The following is a 15,806-nucleotide window of genomic DNA, read 5'->3' as shown; positions in this document are numbered from 1 at the left end:
TTGCATAAATTAAGTGTAACCAGATCATGATCTCTTTTAGTCATGCAATAAATAATTTGTGGATCAATTTATCTGAACCATAAAGTTTAAAACTTAATAACTCTTATCTCTGTAGAGAAATCACTCTGTTTTATTCTAAGACATTGTAATTTTATAAACTCCAGCATGTTTTGCAATGTCTTCCTGAGCTGTATAATGAACATCTCATTAAAGACAGTCATGAAAACAAAATTTTTCTTCCTATACATTTTAAATGTAAATTTTTTCTCTAATGATATCAGATGATGCATTAACATGGCTTTGGTAATAAACCAAAGAAAGTCACGTTATGAGTTTGTATATTGATGTGTTCAATTTTTAACTGGTATCAAGTCTCAAGATTTTTTTTTTTTTTTTGGTACAGCACTTAATACCTTGCTTGACAGTCCTTCTCTCCAGTCTAAGAGAAAGAAAAGTACAAAATCTATTAACAGTAGACAATGTGGAGGAGGAAACCTTATTTTGTGGAGGTAGGCAACCATTTTATATGTATGCAAACATTCTTCCTCAAGGTCAGAGAAAAGGGTTTTGTTTTATTTCATTTTATTTACTAGTACAGATTTAAACATAAAAAATGAATGGAAGTATCTATTTTTTTCTGTTTCAATACTCCAGTCATAAGAGGCATCCTGTTTAGTTGCAATAAAACCAGCAGAACCTCATGCCTAACTAGCTTGTACTTCTCTTGCTTGTTCTCTCAGTTCTTGTCATTTGTATGTAGTCAGCTACAATGTTTTCTTTCTATTGTGCGTCAGTATTAACAAGTATCGTTATATTTATTTATTTATTTATAGAGTTCTTATGGACATACAACAATACATCATGCTTCTAGTACTATAAGGACCCAATTCTCCTTCCATTGAACCTATTGGTAAAAGACAATTTCTCTGAAGTGTGAGAAAAATCAAGTTTTAAGCTCAGAGCCGGCCGAACAATATAAAAGGATGTATGACACCATCTCCTTGGTCAATGACAGCCAAAACTGATTCACTATTTATTTTTAATTGAATGAATGTTAAGAGCTAAAATACTACAAGTTAGAACACATTTCATTCTCACACAATTAGTAGGAACAACTGTATTATGACTATCTTTCCAGGAGTCAGAAAGGCTTTCTGCACATTCTTACTAGTACTTTTAGTATAAAATGTTTTATTTTGAGTATGTGTATATATAAAATAAAGTTATCTTATGTCTTTCAAATAAGTCATTTAACTGTGACTCAGGCCCTATATCTAAAATAGAACCATATTCCATCCTTAGTCACTAATCACTAATTGCTTTGGTGTTGAGACATATCAATAAAAAGAATACTGACTGAGTCAGTTAATAGACAGAGAAATATTTTCCTAGCAGAAATAAATCACATCAGTATATAGAGTACCACAATGATTTGTTCTGCCCATCTACTATTTCATTCCCCCACTGCATAGACAGCCTGTCTGCATACAACCACAAGAAAAAGATCATTATTTCTACATTAAGTAACAGTATGAAGAATAATGGGACTAATAATAAAAAACATAATTAGATATAAAAGGTATTTGTAAGGCTTTTGGCATCAGAGGTGGAATTCCCTTCTTGCCCCAGAACAGCTGATCCAACCAAGGTATATACTTATCATATGATTAAAAATCTGAAATTCTTTGTATTTTATCAAATCAGCACAAAGTGCATGGCTAACAAATTCATTACGTGTGACTTTGTTAAATGTAGAAATGGAATTCAAGCTGGAAGTCCTAGGACTGTAAATATATAATTCTGGGGGAAAACAGCATAGGAATGCTGCTTTAGAACTATCACAAGTTTACTGCTGCTTCTAACAAGAATTTAGTTTCACTGTGTTGCTTCAGGATTTGGGAATTCTGGGTATGTGGGAAATATTGCAAAGGCTTTTTTTTTTCTTTTTCTTTTTTTCTTTTTTTTTTTCTTTTTCCTGTTATTTGTTTGAAAACACTGGATTTAAGAAGCATTTAGTATTTCAGTTCTTTGGATAACATCAATTTTGCACCAGACCAGTTTGAAAGTTAAATGAACAATGTAATATATTAAAATGAAGTACAACTCATATCCAACATAGGTCCATTGATGGAAATTTAATCTTACAGAATATTCAAATAATCTAAATAACAAATTTGGAAACCTTATAACGCAATGTTGGACAATGTCTTCCTGTTGAACTAGGGTAATATATATTTTATAATATATTTTATTATACTTTAAAATATATTTTATGCTATTAATTGTGCACCTTCTCAACTGATTTGCAGCTGTAAGCAGTAATAAATGAAAAAGCATTACTCTAGTCCATGAAAAAGACTAAATTTGGAGGCTAAATTTATCTCTTGTGCATTTAAACAGCCAAATTCGTTAGGCAACCAGGATAATTTTCCAAACATTTTGAGAATCAGTCCTGTATGTCTCAGCTTTTCACCAATTCAAGAATAACACATAGAAATAGACTTGCTCTAATCAATCAGGGCACAGAGTAACTAAACTGCTATTGATGCATACCTGTATAGATTTTTCCTTAGCTATGTGTTTCTCTACACATTGGTTGGTTGAGTTTATCTGATTTACATAATCACTGTACAGTTATTTCTCAATAGTTCAGGCTGTTCAAGCTGTTTACCATCAATAAAGATGCAGCCTCATCTTCTCTTTCTTTCCAACTGATGTAGAAAAACTCTAAATTTTATGTGAAAGAATAGAATAAAATATGCCAAAAATCAAAGAAAATGGAGCTGCCAAGCAGCTGAAAGGAAAACTGTATTAAAGAATTTGATTCACTGGATTATTCCTATTTCCATAAACATACCCCTCCCCATCCTAATCTTTATCTTGTGCAAGCAGGTCAACAACGTTCTTGTCCTCACAAGAATTGTAACATTTTATTTATTTCTTCCTAGCCTCATTGGGAGAATCCCATTCCATCCCTTCTGTCTAGTAACATATGCAGTTATTCTGACGAAAGAAGAGCTTTGCAGATGAATGGGAACTGGAAGAAAAGGGATAAGAAATAGAAAGAGCAATGTGGGAAGTATTTAGTAAAATGAAGGTTTGGAGAAATGTAGTGGAAGGTGTACATCAAGGGTAATTAAGATGCCTCTATATTTTTAAATTCAGTTAATGTTTGGTCCATTTATATCATTTATCTTCGAATATATCTTCATCCATATTTCACTTAGTAACTTTCCACTGTCACCAGATTCACTACTACTTGAGTATTCTTGTATAGTTTGTCTCATTTAAATTTGTACTGAGATTAATCTGTGATAATTTCATGAAATTTAAGGCTAGAATGGTTCAATGGCTTATTAGTATAATTTATTTTCTATTAAATCATGATTCAATTCATGTAAGAAACCTGCATTTTCAAATGCTTTTTGTTATTAGTAAAACTCTTCGGGCGTTAAGAGACAAAATTCTGATTTTAATTTTGTGGGTGGAGAGCACACAGGGGGACCTCAACTATTGCTTTTAATTGCAATTTTTATTGCTGTCATAGAGTGCACAGAACAGGGACAGAATCAAAGGGTGGTAAAATCTGATGATTTCCTTATTGCAAACACATACAGTAACTGTCTAAAATTCCAGTGTTAGTGTTCATTGATCCCAAGCAACTGACAGATAAGAAGGCATTTCAGGTTAAAAAATGAAATCAAAGTGTAAGTTTGGATAGAGATTTATTTGTACAGCTTATCACAATTGCTTGCAATTCACCATGGAACACAATGCAAATAAGTTCTTCCTGATTTAGTTCCTTACTGACATTACAGAAAAATCAAATTAAATTGCTTCATCACTGCTGCCCTAGGCCTTCTACTCCAGAGGACTTATATTGCCTTCTAAATTCAATGGGGTTTAGACACTGATTATCTGGGCATCTAGTCTGTAGTTCCTCATTTCTTCTTACAGTATTTATGGTACTGAAGCCTAAATAAACATTTAATGGTAATTGAATATATTATTTCCACTGTACTTTTTCTAACTAGTTATTATCTCTTGCACTTCACTCATATATTTCAGCAGTGGTTGCTGTTATGAGAATTTAGAAAAGACTACTAGCTTACAAATATGCCTCAGATTTCCCCGGTTAGATCATATTGTGTTTTTTTTTTTTCTTTACTCTTAATCATCCTTCACAAATATTGAAGTACATTTCTTAAGAGAATACTTTCCTAAATCATTCAGATGTATGAGTCAATCTATAAGATGATTGTCTGTCTTGTCCAGATGTGGCATTTCATTTTCGAAAATGTTGCTTTTTTCCTCATAAGAAAAGTTGCTGTTTCTCTTACTTAGAAAGAAAGAAAAAAAATAAAAAAAGAAAAAGAAAAAGAAACAAACAAACAAAAAACACTATCAAGTTTGTAAGACTAAGGTCCTGCTAAATACTTACACAGGTCAAAAGCCATCAAGTCAGAGAGCAATGCTACATATCTTTTCTTCCTTTTCCAATTCAACAGGTATTTACCATCTTTCTGATCTCCTGGTAGCAATGATTTCCCACTTATTTAATCTTCATTCTTTCCACAGTATATTCTATCTATTGTATTTATGATTTAATTTATTCTTTTGATCTATGCAATAATAGTTTGTGGACTAGTTTGGAGGAAAGTTTCAACAATATTTTCAGATGCAATGGGGAATAACTCTTACTTGTCTCATTATTCTTTGCTTTCTCAATTACTTAATTAACATCTTGGTCCTGAAGTACAGTCTTAATCCCCTTCATCTTCTGTCTGCTCAAGAAACAACACATAATAGACATTATATCAAAAGTCTTCACTGAATTACTCCATTTCTCAGAACGTCTTGCATGGAAATGTATTTTCAGTTGGTTTGAATAGTAGCTTTCTGACCTACATATTATGGTTCAAAATCAGAGAAATGCATGTATCTGCACAACCTGTATTGAACATTATGAGGTAACAACATTTATAAGTAAGGTGGGGAGCTGGGGGTCAGTATCTTCTCGCAACTAGTGATAGGACTAGAGGGAATGGCCTCAAGTTGTGCCAGAGGAGGTTTAGGTTGGAAATTAGGAGAGATTTCTACTCAGAAAGGGTAGTCAGACATTGGAATGGGTTGCCCAGGAAAGTGATGGAGTCACAATCCCTGTGGGTGTTTAAGGAAAGGTTGGACGTGGTGCTTAGGGACATGGTTTAGTGGGTGACATTGCTGGTAGGGTGATGTTTGGCCCAGATGATCTTGAAGGTCTTTTACAACCCTAATGATTCTATGATTCGATGGTAATGTTAAAAAGCTCTAGCTTATGTGCAGGAGGTATCTGAACTACCCATTACAATAAGTAAATATCCTTATTCCTGTTGTTGTTCTTGGAGTTCCTGTTTTATTTCACTGTAAAGTGCCTCTCTAGCATTTAATGTTTCATGTATTATTATTAAATATTTCAACAACTAATAAAGTTTATGTTCAATGTGTAGTGGGTTTAAGTGGCAAGGTTTTGGTAGCTGGGGGGCCATTGGGGTACGTTCTGCAAGAAGAATCGAAAAGCAGACCCATGTTAGATAAGGGCCCCACCGCTGGCCACAGCCGAGCCAATAAGCGATGTTGTTTGCACCTCTGTGAGAGCAGATTTAAGAAAGGAAAACCAAACCAAACCAAAACAAACAAACAAACAACAACAACAAAAACTGCTGGGAAACAGCAGCTGGGAGAGAGAGGAGTGAGAAACAGCCTTGCAGGTGCCAAGGTCAGTGAAGAAGGAGGGCAGGAGGTGCTCCAGGTGCCGGAGCAGAAGTTCCCCTGTGGCCTGTGGTGAGGACCATGGTGAAGCAGGCTGTCCCCCTGCAGCCCAAGGTGTACCACGGTGGAGCAAGGTCACAGAATCACAGAATCATCTAGGTTGGAAAAGACCTCCAAGATCACCGAGTCCAACCTCTGACCTAACACTAACAAGTCCTCCACTAAACCATATCACTAAGCTCAACATCTAAACGTCTCTTAAAGACCTCCAGGGATGGTGACTCAACCACTTCCCTGGGCAGCCCATTCCAATACCTAACAACCCTTTCAGTAAAGAAGTTCTTCCTAATATCCAACATAAACCTCCCCTGGCTCAACTTTAGCCCATTCCCCCTCGTCCTGTCACCAGGCATGTGGGAGAATAGACCAACCCCCACCTCGCTACAGCCTCCTTTAAGGTACCTGTAGAGAGCGATAAGGTCTCCCCTGAGCCTCCTCTTCTCCAGACAGAATAATCCCAGCTCCCTCAGCCACTCCTTGTAAGACATGTTCTCCAGACTGCTCCCTGTTCTCCATTGCCTGCTCCCCTGGCCCTGACACTGTTCCCCCTGGCACACCTCTAGCGAGCCTTATTCCCTCCCAGTCCCCATCCCCCTTCCTACCTAGTTTAAAGCCTTCTCAATGAACCCTGCCAGCTCCTGCGCTACTGTCCGTTTTCCCCCTAGAGACAGGTGGGACACATCTACAGTTAGCAGGCCGGGTGCTGAGTAAAGCACCCCGTGGTCAAAAAAAAAACAAAATTTCTGTGTTGGCACCAGCCTCTGAGCCATGTGTTCATCAGGTGGGCTTTCCGAGTCCTCTCTGTACCCCTCCCTGCCACTGTAGGGATGGAGGAAAGCACGACCTGCACTCCCACTCCATCTACTAATCATCCCAGTCCCCTAAAGTCCCATTTGATAGCTTTCAGGCTTCTCTCTTCAGTATCATCTCTGCCAGCCTGGACTATCAAAAGAGGATAATAGTCAGAGTGGCGAACCAGATTAGGAAGCTTTCTGGCAGTGTCCCTGACCCTGGCCCCAGGGAGGCAGCAGACTTCCCTATGGGTAGCGGCAGGTTGACAAATAGGGCCCTCTGTTCCCTGCAGCCCGTGGAGGAGACCACAGTGGATCAGACAGACCTGCGCTGATGGAGGCTGCGGCCTGTGGAGGACCCCCACTGGAACAGATTCCAAGCCGGACCTGTAGTCCGTGGAGTGGAGCCCACGCAGGAGCAGGTGACCTGGCAAGAGCTGCCACCCGTGGGGGACCCAGGTTGGAGCAGTGTGATCCTGATGGTTGGACCCTGTGGTACGGACCCATATTTGGAACAGTTCTTGAAGAGCTGCTGCCTGTGGGAAGCCCACGCAGGATAAGTTCGGGAAGGTCGGCATCCCATGGGAAGGACCCCACGGTGGAGCAGGGGCAGAGAGTGACCAAGAAGGAGCGGTGGAGACGAAGTTCTACAGACTGACAGCAACCCCAATTCCCCCGTTCCCCTGCACTGCTTGGGGGGAGGAAGTGAAAGAGGGTGGATAAGGGGAAGGTATTTTTGGTTTCTTTCCTTTGTTTCTTACTTCTCTAGCTTGTTAGTAATAGACAATAAATCTTACTATCTCCCTACTCTGAGTCTGTTTTGCTCATCATGATAATTGTTGAATGATCTCCCTATCTTTATCTCAACCCTTGAGCCCTTTGCATCATATTTTTTCTCCCTTCCTCTTTGAGGATGGGGATTGAGAGAGCAGCCATGGTGGAACTCAGCTGCCCACCCGAGTAAAACCACCACACAATGTTAACTTATATTTCTCACTATGGTCCAAATTATTTTTTCTTAACTTCTCATGTAGGGCTTGGTTCAGTTTCCAAAACATATGAGACTAGCTGCTTTTACAATGCTCTAGTTGCTAATCCAGATAGAAGCAGCTTTCTTTTGGCTCAGATTCCAAATTTGAAAATGCTTGCTACATTAAACAACTGAATCAGGCGTCTAATACACACTATGGTGATAGGGAGCATCACATTCTATTCATTTTATCCTATCACAGACATTTGGTTAGAAGTATATCTCTTCAATTTCCACTGATTTTAATGACTCATGACATGATTAATTTGCTAACACAAAGATTCTAGTGACAGCGAGATGTCATAGAGTATCTTGAATAATTTCAACCACTGTTGCAGAAGGACATTCCTACTGCTTCTCTGTCAAATACAGCAACTCTGCATAAGAGTTCTACAGTAGCATATAACATGCCAAACCCCATTAACAAGCATGCTTGGACAAATTAATTCCTAAATCTCTACTAACTACCATACGAATGTAGATGAATTTATCTACTTTTACATGTATACATTCTATTCAGGGCCTCAATTAAGCTGAGTACAGATGGTGTTTAGTAGTACAAGAGATTTCTTAGATTACACCTAGCATCCAGCTGCTTTTTCAGAAATTACATTCCCTAGACCTTGTCGTATTTGCCACGACTATGAAGAAGCATTAAAAGCTCAAGAGTAAACATCTATATTTAGGCAGAAAACTCCCACTCTAAATTCTGGAGCTGAATCCCATCTTTAATATTTTTTGAACATAGAAACAGATATTTTTCACTTTGGTATTATCAAGATTATATTATTTATGAATACATTTGAAGTAGAAAAACTGTTGAAACTGTCACAAAATTATCAATTTATTTGATACTAGAATCTCATGAAAGAGTTCATGACAAAGTATTTGTTCTGATCATGAACTAATTTGTTTAATCCTCTCTAGCACTTATGTTTCGTCCTTTAACATCATTTTTATTTATTTTCTCATATTTTATTTTTCTGATGTTATTTTAGTGTTCAAAACAATATTAATTTGTTTTAATATCCCACAGTCATTTAAAATATTCACTTCATGAAACACAGACATGTTCATAAATATGTTTGGGAATTTTCTAGGAAACTTTCATGATTTTTTAATTTGCACTTTTTAGATTTTATTGTTTAGGAAGAATTTTATTGTTTAGGAAGAATTCTTCATTTTTACACAATTTCAGAAGCATCTCTGTTACTCTATTCTGTAATTAACTGTCCCGTATAAAGTTTGTTCTCTTATTGATTCTTAATTATAAAGACTATGAGCTATATCCGTTTTATTTGTTGGTTGGTTTTAATCTATTATGTATTTCTATGAAAAGTCCCTCTTTTTTCATCAGATAATTTGTAGATGAAGAATAATACTAAGGATTTGAGGGTTTTGTGTGTGTATTTTTTTTATTTTTTTTAATGAAATCACTCAGTTAAAGCGTTTTTTTTTATCTACTTCATTTCTTTATGCGCGCACACACACAAAAGTGTTATTTTTTTATGTTTTTAAGAGAAAATAGCTGTATCTAAATTGTAGAACAGACCCATTCTCTGGCAAGAAGAGTATTCATTGATACCAGCTGATCTTTTGGCTCAGGCTGCTGCACACTCCCTTCCTACATGCCTTTTTGTGCAATGGCATCCATGAACAGAGGAGGGAAGTAAGTGTGCACTTGCTCTCATGCTGCTGTGCAGTCAGGACATAGCTACAGGAGGTGCTCAGGTCAAGAAAATGAAAAGTGTTTTTGAAAAAAAAAAAAGGAAAAGCATTACACTTCAGGCACTGCTAATTATCTTTCCTTCCATTGTCTTTAAAAGAACACCCATCTACCCCTTTTCTTTCTTATACTCATGCTTCATTCTGTAGGAGATGAGAACAGCTAAAACAGTAACATTCATCTAGAGGCCAGGTAGTAAGCAGTCATGTATTTGAAAAAGATTCTGATGTGTGTTATGTGGTGTATGGGTATATTATTTGTTAAGTGATAGGATGGATGTTGCCTGGAATCTAACAATTGCATGAGAAGTCATCCCAGAAAGCTTTACTCCTGGAAACTTCTAACTCCCACTGAGTAATTTCAGAGGGTTGACACGTATTAGCATTGCTGCTAGATTACATCATTTCATTATCTGAGACTTGCAACTTAGATATCTATACTTACAAGTTGAACCTAGTGACCCATATATTACTTTATGCCTCATTCTAATGAAACCTCTACTACCTAAAACAGCAGGATTCTCTGTGGAATGGGAAAGTAATTTTGATTCTGATGTATATCTTCCACTCAGACAAAAGTGAAAAGAAAAAAGAGCAGTTTCCTAACGAGCTGGACATTCTGATGTGGAAGCCATAATGTGGCTAAGCGAACTGGATTTCAGTTCTTTGAACTCTTTGATCGCCACACCTTCTAAAATATTTTAATAGCTAAATATATTAAAAATAATAATAAAACAGACACACAAAGAATCATGTTTAATAATTTACAGAATCACAGAATCATCTAGGTTGGAAGTGACCTCCAAGATCATCTAGTCCAACCTCTGACCTAACACTAACAAGTCCTCCACTAAACCATATCACTAAGCTCTACATCTAAATGTCTCTTAAAGACCTCCAGGGATGGTGACTCAACCACTTTCCAGGGCATCCCATTCCAATACCTAACAACCCTTTCAGTAAAGAAGTTCTTCCTAATATCCAACGTAAACCTCCCCTGGCACAACTTTAGCCCATTCCCCCTCGTCCTGTCACCAGGCACGTGGGAGAATAGACCAACCCCCACCTCGCTACAGCCTCCTTTAAGGTACCTGTAGAGAGCAATAAGGTCTCCCCTGAGCCTCCTCTTCTCTAGGCTGAACAACCTCATGCTCCCTCAGCTGCTCCTCATAAGACTTGTTCTCCAGACCCCTCACCAGCTTTGTTGCCCTTCTCTGGACTCGCTTGAGCACCTCCATGTCCTTCTTGTAGCGAGGCGCCCAAAACTGAACACAGTACTCGAGGTGCGGCCTCACCAGAGCTGAGTACAGGGGGTCAATCACTTCCCTAGCCCTGCTGGCAAAACCAAGCAATATTCAAGGGAGGGGAAGGGAAGGGAAGGGAAGGGAAGGGAAGGGAAGGGAAGGGAAGGGAAGGGAAGGGAAGGGAAGGGAAGGGAAGGGAAGGGAAGGGAAGGGAAGGGAAGGGAAGGGAAGGGAAGGGAAGGGAAGGGAAGGGAAGGGAAGGGAAGGGAAGGGAAGGGAAGGGAAGGGAAGGGAAGGGAAGGGGGAAAAGAGAAAGAAGAAAGAAGGAAAGAGTAAGAAAGAAAGAAAGGAAGGAAGGAAGGAAGGAAGGAAGGAAGGAAGGAAAGAAAGAGAAATAAAGAAAGAGAGAGAGAGAGAGAAAGAAAGAAAGAAAAAAGAAAGAAAGAAAGAAGAAAGAAAAGAAAGAAAAGAAAGAAAGTGAAAGACTTCCCCTGTTCCAGTATTTCACTAAGCTTTTCCACACCCTTATAGAAAGACCAAAATGAAACTAATCTGCAAGAAACATGAAAATAAAACACACCATTCTTAAAAAAAAAAAAAAAAAAAAAAGGGCAGTGAAATCAAAATACTCATATTAAGCATTATTCTTCACACTACTCAGGCTTTGCACGTATATTGTTAGAAAACTGGGTCATGTTCCTTAAGAAGTTTAACTGAATATTGCAACTACGAAAAATGCAGAAAATTATAGCCAGAAAATATGTCAGTTAAGATGAACTAAAAGTAGGGCAATTACACTTAATTTTTATTTCTTACTTAAATGTTTATAAACAATACAACAGAGAAATTACCTACTAGTTGGCATATGGGTTTTCAATACCTATCTGTATTTCAGACTAGTATAAAACTTGACTTTCAATGTCTCAAAAAAAATGAATATCTCTTATTCAGAAAATAAAAGAACATTTTTTCCCCCTGTAAAATCTCTCTGCCTGCTTTGCATATTTCTTCAAGTACTTATTTTCTTAAGCATCAGGAATTAGATTGGTACACCTTATCTTTTTAATAAACTTTCAAGCGACATTCCCATCAACAGAAGTTTGTATTTATTTGACAGCAGTATCTGTTCCCATCTGGAGGATACCCCTAAGAAAGGAACTCTACATGGTACTTTCCTCATCTTTTCAACATGATTCAAGCTCATATTATCTGATTAGACAAGAGTATGGATGATCTGAATAGAGCTGTATGCAAGATATTCTGTTTGTTTTTGTTTATTTGTTTTTATTTTTATTTTCATGGTTTCCTGCTAATCTAATTTCTTAGAATCTTATTTCTTGGAAATAAGATCTTTGTTGTAATTCTGTTAAAATATGTTTGTTACATGTTTTGTACTATGGTAATAAAGTATTGATAATTTTATTTTATAATATGTTCTAGTCAATTTCCTTAAATTATCCTTAGCCTTAAATTGATGAGTATCATCACACAGATGACTGATATTTTTTTTATGTTACTAAGTAAAAAGAGGTCAAGGGATGAGTTTTCACACTGGATTCCTCCTTATCCAACCCCCTTGGATATATATATATATATTTTTCTAACTCTTGGCTATTTATTTATTTATTTATTTATTGGATGACTCTTACTATCTTCCTCCAAGACAGTCTAGGTGTTAGAGAGGAATTGCCCTGACAACTATTTGGCTCAGTTGCAGATTAGATTGGCTTCATTTGTCTTTATTTTTTTATTTTTATTTTTTAATTTTATTTATATTTTTTTAACAGTTTAGATATATCCAGCATCTTCTCTTGGTAGTTATTTTGTAATTTCAGAATTTTATTGTCAGATCATTCTCTAGATCATTCTCTTTGCATTCACTTTCATCTCCAGCGATAAACTGAACATAAACATTCCCCATGTAAGATATGATAAAACAAGCTGTTGGATGAATATTCTATTTGAAAATATTCTAGTCAACCAACTACCAAAACAAACAAAGAAACAAAACAAACAACAACAACAACAACAAAACAAAAAAAGTTCTGCACCTGGGATGGGGCAACCCTGGCTATACGTACAGACTGGGTGAGGAGATTCTGGAGAGCAGCCCTGCAGAGAGAGATCTGGGGGTTGTGGTTGATAGTGAGCTGAATATGAGCCAGCAGTGTGCCCTGGCAGCCAGGAGGGCCAACCGTATCCTGGGATTCATCAAGCACGGCATCGCTAGTCGGTCGAGGGAAGTGATTGTCCCGCTCTACTCTGCGCTGGTGCAGCCTCACCTCGAGTACTGTGTGCAGTTCTGGGCACCACAGTACAAAAAGGACATTACACTGTTGGAGAGTGTCCAGAGGAGGGTGACGAAGATGATGAAGGGCCTAGGCAGGGAGACATATGAGGAGCGGCTGAGGTCAGTTGGTCTGTTCAGCCTGGAGAAGAGGAGGCTGAGGGGAGACCTCATCGCAGTCTACAGCTTCCTTGCAAGGGGGAGTGGAGGGGCAGGCGCTGACCTATTCTCCGTTATCACCAGTGATAGGACCCACGGGAACGGTGTTAAGCTGAGGCAGGGGAAGTTTAGGCTAGACATCAGGAAGAGGTTCTTCACCGAGAGGGTGGTCGCACACTGGAACAGGCTCCCCAGGGAAGTAGTCACTGCACCAAGCCTGTCTGAATTTAAGAAGCGATTGGACTGTGCACTTAGTCACATGGTCTAAACTTTTGGGCAGACCTGTGTGGTGCCAGGAGTTGGACGTGATTATCCTTATGGGTCCCTTCCAATTCGGGATATTCTATGATTCTATGATTCTAAGCAAGCGTATGTCTGCATCTGAACTCACCTATAAAAGGCTTTAAAATTAAAATTAATCTTTTAAAGGTTTGAATGTGATTTTGAAGTCTGTCTGTAGAGTGATTCAAATATCTATTCCAAAAACATAATTTCTTTTAGAATAGCAATAAAATTAATAAACATGAATTACACTTGTGGAAAATGGATAATGACAAAGAGAAACAAAACAGCAAACTCCTAATATACTGGCATGATAGGAGTAAATGAAGTACTTAGATAGATGTCCCTGTTAGTATTGTTATATTGTTAAAGCATGATTTCATAGTTTTCAAATTGTATTTTTTTAATATGTAATGTTCTTTTACTGTCTCTTTAAGATTAAAACTTTAAAATACATCTGATGTAACCTAAAAATTCCAAAATATTTTCATACCTCTTCCATCTTTAGCTGAAGCCTGCATGCCTACTGCAATATGCAAAGTTTCTGCCTTGCTAGTGAGATAAGGGCAATTAAGCTCTGAAATAGCACATCATTATTTTTGGCATTATGTATATAATGCACAAGTTTGAAGAAATAAGAGATTACCTACTTGTTTAAGAAAGTCTGGAAAGCAATCCAGCTCTTCTCAGTCTCTGCTCACAGAATTTCTGATTGGCTGAATGGCAATTGTTTGTCTTGCAGGCTGTGTGAGAAGAACTTTGTTTACATCTTATAAAATATTAATATATACGTTTATAAACTTATAAAATACCAATCCTATGTTGGCAAATTGAAATATTGGAAATGAAGAATGCCAGTGCAACTGGTCAAATTCCCAAAAATGTAAATAATTCCCTTTACTGAAACTGAACAGTTAAATTATAAATATATATGTATACCATTTTCCCACTATACAAGTGGCAAAAATATATATTATATATAGTCACAATAAACAAAAAAAAGAAAATTGCTTCACCATGAGATTTAGGTGAGGCCACTTAATGTGGTCTAACATCTCTTAAGAGAGAAACTGTATTGTTCCCTCCTCTTCATTTTTTCAGTCCACATTTGAGAGGAAATTGAGATGAAGCAGCTCACCCTAATAGCTATAATGGACCGAGCGGAAGTATTAATTCTTTGATGTTTAACTTTTCTAACTCAGAATAAAATACTTTTAGGCAACTCAGAAAACAGCGAGAGATGTTAACTTTCATAATATAATGTATAGTACAATCTTTATGAAAACATATTTGGGAACATGCAAATAAATATTTCAAAACTCAGGTCCTGAAATTAAATACTTAAATCTTTGTCAAAGCAAATCTAAATGAAAACTGAAGAAAAACTGAAAGGAGTTGATCCTGGACAATTTGTGTATGTCACACATTCATTAGAAGTGGGGCTTAATCTGACAAAATTCAGTGACCTGTCATGTAAAGTCTCATCAGTGCAACCATTTTTACAGGAGATTTCAGTAGACAGTAAGATGGTTCCCTTACTTCATCATGTTTACAACCAGAGTAAGTTCTCAGCTGTAACATGAAAATTTGGTATAAGGGTGAATGACCGTTTCCTATTTCATATATTTATACATGTATTTCATATATTTAGATATGCATATCTTACATATATGTATCACAAAATTGGAAACTGGAAGTTGAAGACATAGGAAATATATGGATATAGATACAGGAATATATATAATATAGGAATATATCTATTCCTAGATATAGGAAACAGAATATCAAATATCTGAATGAAATCACTTTGGCTTGAAATGGCTTTCAAGCCATTGAGCCAAAACCACTTGTTTTCTTGGTAAATAAATCAAAATACAATCTCTAACGTACAACAACACCACTATTTAGGAAAGCATCTTGTTCAGGACACAGAATTATTATAATTTTAACTTGAAGAAGATAGTGTAGCCCTGAGCTAAAGAAATCAAAGGAGACAAAAGATGAAAGCAAGAATGAGGAAGTGGCCTGAAGGAAGATTGTAAATTGACCCATAGTAAGCTTTTGCTCATTAAGGGTCACTCCCATCCAAATGGAAATGTATGGAAATATGGGAACAGGTCCCCTGAACCTCTACCTCCTCCCTCAATGCGCCCATGTAACACACATAGTCAAGAGGAAATAAGCTAGGTGAGCTAGGACAGCCAATCACAAGTTTCACAACTTAGCTGTGTATAAATGACTATACTACAAGTGGGAGGTATACTTGCTTTGTCAAAGATTTCCACGCTCCTGATGATTCTGTGCAGAATTAAACAAAAGACATTTGTGTGAATTCTGACTCTGTGTGCTTATTGGCTAGGTGCACCAGGTACGAACCTATATATAACAATTGAATTTCTGTAGCTTCTTATATTTAAAAAGGTACCTAGACGTTGGACAGGTAGAAAAAAATCAATCTAAATATTTTTTTTTCTTTT

The sequence above is a fragment of the Cygnus atratus genome, chromosome 1, assembly GCF_013377495.2.
Source record: "Cygnus atratus isolate AKBS03 ecotype Queensland, Australia chromosome 1, CAtr_DNAZoo_HiC_assembly, whole genome shotgun sequence".
Lineage (NCBI taxonomy): Eukaryota > Metazoa > Chordata > Aves > Anseriformes > Anatidae > Cygnus > Cygnus atratus.
This window is presented reverse-complemented; position numbering follows the sequence as displayed.